A 5000-nucleotide genomic window follows, 5' to 3' on the forward strand; every position below is an offset into this window, starting at 1 on the left:
CTCTCTCGCTCGCTCGCTCTCTCTTTATATATATATACTATATATATATATATATAATTATATAATATATATAATTTTAAAATATATTTAAATATATATATATAAAAAATATATAAAAAAACTTATAAAAATATATATTTATATAAAATATATTATATTATAATATTAAAATTACAAAATATATATATAATATATATATAAAAATCAAAATATATATATATAGAAAAACAAACAAAAAAAAATATATATTATATAATATATATATATATAAAATATATATATATATATTATATATAAAATTACATAATATATATAATATATAATATATTTTAAACTTATATATTTATATATATACAGATATATTTTATATATTATACATTATATATATAATATATTTCTATATATTAATATATATATATTTTATATATATATATATATTTATATTACTATAATATATATATTATATATTTTATAATATTTTTATATTATATATTATATTTTTTATTATTATTATATATATTGTTTTTTTTTTTGTTTTTTTTTTAAAAAAAGTGTGTGTGTGTGTGTGTGGTTGTGTGTGTTGTGTGTTGTGTGTGTGTGTGTGTGTTTTTTTTTTGTTTTTTCCCCCCCCTGTTTTGTTGTTTTTTTTTTTGTGGTGTTTTGTTTTTTTTTTTTTTTTTTTTGTGTTTGTTTTTTTTTTTTTTTTTTTTTGTCGATCCCCCCCCCCCCCCCCCCCCCCCCCCTCGTTTTTTTTCCTTATTTTTGGTTTTTTTTTTTTTTTTTTTTTTAAATTTTTTAATTTTTTTATTTTTTTTTTCTTTTTATTTTTAAAAATTTTTTTTTTTCCCCCCTTTAAAAAAAAAAATTTTTTTCCCCCCTTTTTTTTTTTTTAAATTTTTTTTTATTTTTGTTTTTTTTTTTTTTTTTTTAAAAAACCCAACAAAAAAAACCCCCCCCCAAAAACCCCCCCCCCCCCCCAAAAAAAAAAAAACCAAAAAAAAAAAAAAAAAATTTTTTTTTTTTTTTTTTTTTTTTTTTTTTTTTTTTTTTTTTTTTTTTTTTTTTTTTTTTTTCTTTTTTTTTTTTAAAAAAAAACCAAAAAAAAAAAAAAAATTTTTTTTTCCCCCCCTTTTTTTTTTTTTTTTTTTTAAATTATTTTTTTTTTTTTTTTTTTTTTTTTTTTTTTTTATTTTTAAATTTTTTATTTTTTTTTGGTTGGGTGTGTGTGTGTGTGTGTGGTGTGTGTGTGTGTGTGTGGTGTGTGTGTGGTGGTTTCTGCGTGTGTGTGTGCGTGTGTGTTTTTTCTCCTCTCTCTCTCTCTCCCTCTCTCTCTCTCTCCCTCTCTCCCCCTCTCTCTCTTTCCTTTCTTTTTCTCTTTCTCTTTCTCTCTCCTCTCTCTCTCTCTCTCTTCCCCCCTCTCTCTCTCCCCTCTCCCCTCTCCCCTCCCTCCTCGCTCGCTCCTCTCTCTCTCTCCCCCCCCCCCCCCCACCCCCCAACCCACCACCCACCCCCACCACCCCCCACCACCCGCCACCCACCCCCGCTTTATTTTTATTTTTTTTTTTTTTTTTTTTTTTTTTTTATATATTATATATATTATATTATATATATTTTATTTTATATATATATATATATAATAAAAATATATATATTATATACATATATTTATATTATGTAACTGTTTATATATTATATAAATATATAATATATATATATATATTTTTTTTTGTGTGTGTGTGTGTGTTGTGTGTGTGTGTGGTGTGTGTGTGTGTTTGTGTGTTGTGTGGTTTTGTTGTTGCTTTATGTATGTTGTGTGTGTGTTTTTGTGTGTGTGGTGTGTGTGGGAGAGAGGGAGAGAGAGAGCGGAGAGAGAGAGAGAGGGGGGAGGAGCGGGGGGGAGAGAGAGAGAGAGAGACGAGAGAGGAGAGAGAGAGAGAGGAGAGAGAGAGAGAGAGAGAGAGAGAGAAGCAGGAGAGAGTTTGGTTTTATTCCATTTGTGACAATGGATTTCTTGGTGTGACATACTGTCTGTTTGATTTTGCTCCCCTTTTGTCAGCTGGTGCGACCCTCGGCTGAAACCTAGTCCTTTTACCCGCCGTGGTGCCCAGCCACGGTACTAATCTCCAGGGGGACAGTTGCAATTTTCTCGCGCCCTGGGCGGGGCGCGCACCGCCGACCCCTCGGATGAGAGGCGACACGTTACCACTGTACTAGCCCGGGGGCTAGAGAGCCCGGAGAGAGGAGAGAGAGAGAGAGAGAGAGAAAAGAGAGAGGAGGAAGAAAGAAGAAGGATAAGAGAGAGAGAGAGAGAGAGAGAGAGAGAGAGAGAGAGAAAAGGAGAGAAGAGGAGGAGGAGAGGGAGAGAGAGAGAGAGAGAGTGGGATAATGATGGACCCCCGCAACAGCATGCGGCGATTGGTTGTGGGTTACAAAAACCATGCCCCAAAAACGGGTCGTCCGCCCCGCCGGGGAAAAGTGAGCAAAGCGGGGCTGATTTTTCCTGATTTAATAATAATAATAAACATGATAACAATAACAATATTAATGATAATAATAATAGTAAAAATGATAGCAATGACAGTGTGTGTGTGTGTGTGTGTGTGTGGAGAATTAGTATCTATTCATTACTTGTGTGGCTTTTTTCTTTCTTTTCTTTTCTCTATACCTGTGTATATTTTGCTTATCTATTCATTAGCCCATCTCTCTCTCTCTCTCTCTCTCTCTCTCTCTCATCTCTTCTTCCTTAAAAACGATGAGAGAGAGGAGAGAGGAGAAAAGAGAGGGGAGAGAGAGAGAGAGAGATGGGCTAATGCCTGCTGAATCATGCACGAAATAGAACGAGTAAGCCTTCATGACATAAGAGCGGTGGATGCCAATATGCCTTCTTTGTTCTGATGGGAATGATTGTATTTTCTCATACTGCTAAACTTTCGGACAATTTGATTTCGAAGGGAAATAGATATGTAGCAAAGAGGAAGGGAGAGAGCAAGTTAGATGAAATAAACCAATAGTTTAATTTTAAAAGATCTAATAATCTATATAAAAAAAAAATAGTATTAGACAGGGAAGCTAATGGAAAGGAGAGTCAATCTATAAATAAATGAATTTGCGGGCGTGAATTCGATCAAATCATATGATACCAAAGACCAAGTTTTGGCATAAAATAGCACTATCTCGGGATTTTTATCGTCTCGATCATATGATTTATACGAAGTATTTCTATAACTGTGTGTGCGTGTGTGATTATTATTTTATTTATTTTATTATATTAATTAATTTATTTATTTTTATATATGCGCGGTTGCGCGTAAATGCATTTGCGTATGTGAGAGAGAGAAAGAGGAAAATAGAAGTGTCTCTGTATTACGCTTTTATGTGCTATGCCTTATTATTATTAATATTATAATAATAATAATTATTATTATTATTTTCTTATTATTATTATTGTTATAATTATTATTATTATTATCATTATTATTATTATTATTATTATTATTATTATTATTATTATTATTATTATTATTATTATTATTATCATTATTATTGTTCTTGTTGTTATTATTAATATTATCATTATTATTATCATCATCATCATCATCATCATCATCATCATTATCATCATGATCATTACCACCATCATTATCATTAGTATTATAAATTCTTTGTTGATATTATTATACATTATATATTATATTATCTCTACCAATATTACTCCTACAACTTACCAACACTAATAATAAATTTGAAAATACTGACTTCATCACCAACAGCAACAATGCGACCAAATATACATAAATAAGGAAAAGGTACACATTGCGTGTCACACTTTCTCTTATCACAGAATTCCTCAGCCCTCTATTCACCTAGATGGATGCTGCATCATAAATTGCAACCGCATTCAACACACGCCCTTCCTGCAACCCTCTGCCTCTCCTTTATTCAATTTATGAACAATCGTATCGTGGGGATCGCATGCATGAACGGTGCAAGTTGATGGGGTATTTTTTTTTTATTATTATTATTTTTTAAGTCCAAATATGTGTAACGTAACAGTAAATCGACATTGGGATGACGTATTATAATTGCGGATGTTGTGGTTCTTATTATAATCATAATTATCATAATTACTATTATTATTATTAATGTTAGTAGTAATAGTAGTAGTGATAGATGTAGTAGTAGTAGTTGTAGTAGTAGTAGTACTTGTAGTATCATTATTGTTTTTTATTATTTTTATAATGATAATAATAATAATAATAATTATTATTATTATTTTTATCATTATTATTGCTGTTGTTGTTGTTATTATTATTATCATTATTATATATTATTATATTATTTCATTATTATTATTATTTATTATTATTATATTATTTATCATGTTATATTAATTATTATTATATTATTATTATTATTATATTATTATCATATTATTATTATTATTATTATTATTATTACTATTATTATTATTATTATCGTTATTTGTATTATTATTATAATGATGATAATGATAACAATAATAATACTAAAAATAATATACTAATAATAAAGATAGTAATAAAAATGATAATGATAATACTGATGATAATAATGACAATTATTATTATTATTATTATTATTATTATTATTATCATTATTATTATTATTATTATTATTATTATTATTATTATTGTTGTTATTATTATTATTGTTATTATTATTATTATTATTATTATTATTACTATTATTATTGTTATTATTATCATTATCATTTAAATTCTCGTTGCCGTCAATACCTCCATTAATTATTATTTCTGTAATGCACCTTTCTACCCACATATACACAAACACACACACACACACAACACACACACACACACACACACACACACACATACACACACACACACACACACACACACACACAACACACACAGACATACACGCACACACACACACAGATATAAATATATATATAATATATATATATATATCATATATATATATATATATATATATTA

The 5000-nt window shown here is 28.3% G+C and overlaps 1 pseudogene; it reads right to left on the reverse strand.

Annotated features, from left to right (window-relative positions):
* The window catches only part of LOC119578363, a 9128-nt pseudogene extending 5550 nt beyond the window's left edge, over nucleotides 1-3578 (reverse strand).
* Nucleotides 3579-5000: the final 1422 nt, after the last annotated feature.

This window comes from Penaeus monodon, chromosome 11, assembly GCF_015228065.2.
Source record: "Penaeus monodon isolate SGIC_2016 chromosome 11, NSTDA_Pmon_1, whole genome shotgun sequence".
In the NCBI taxonomy this organism is placed as follows: domain Eukaryota; kingdom Metazoa; phylum Arthropoda; class Malacostraca; order Decapoda; family Penaeidae; genus Penaeus; species Penaeus monodon.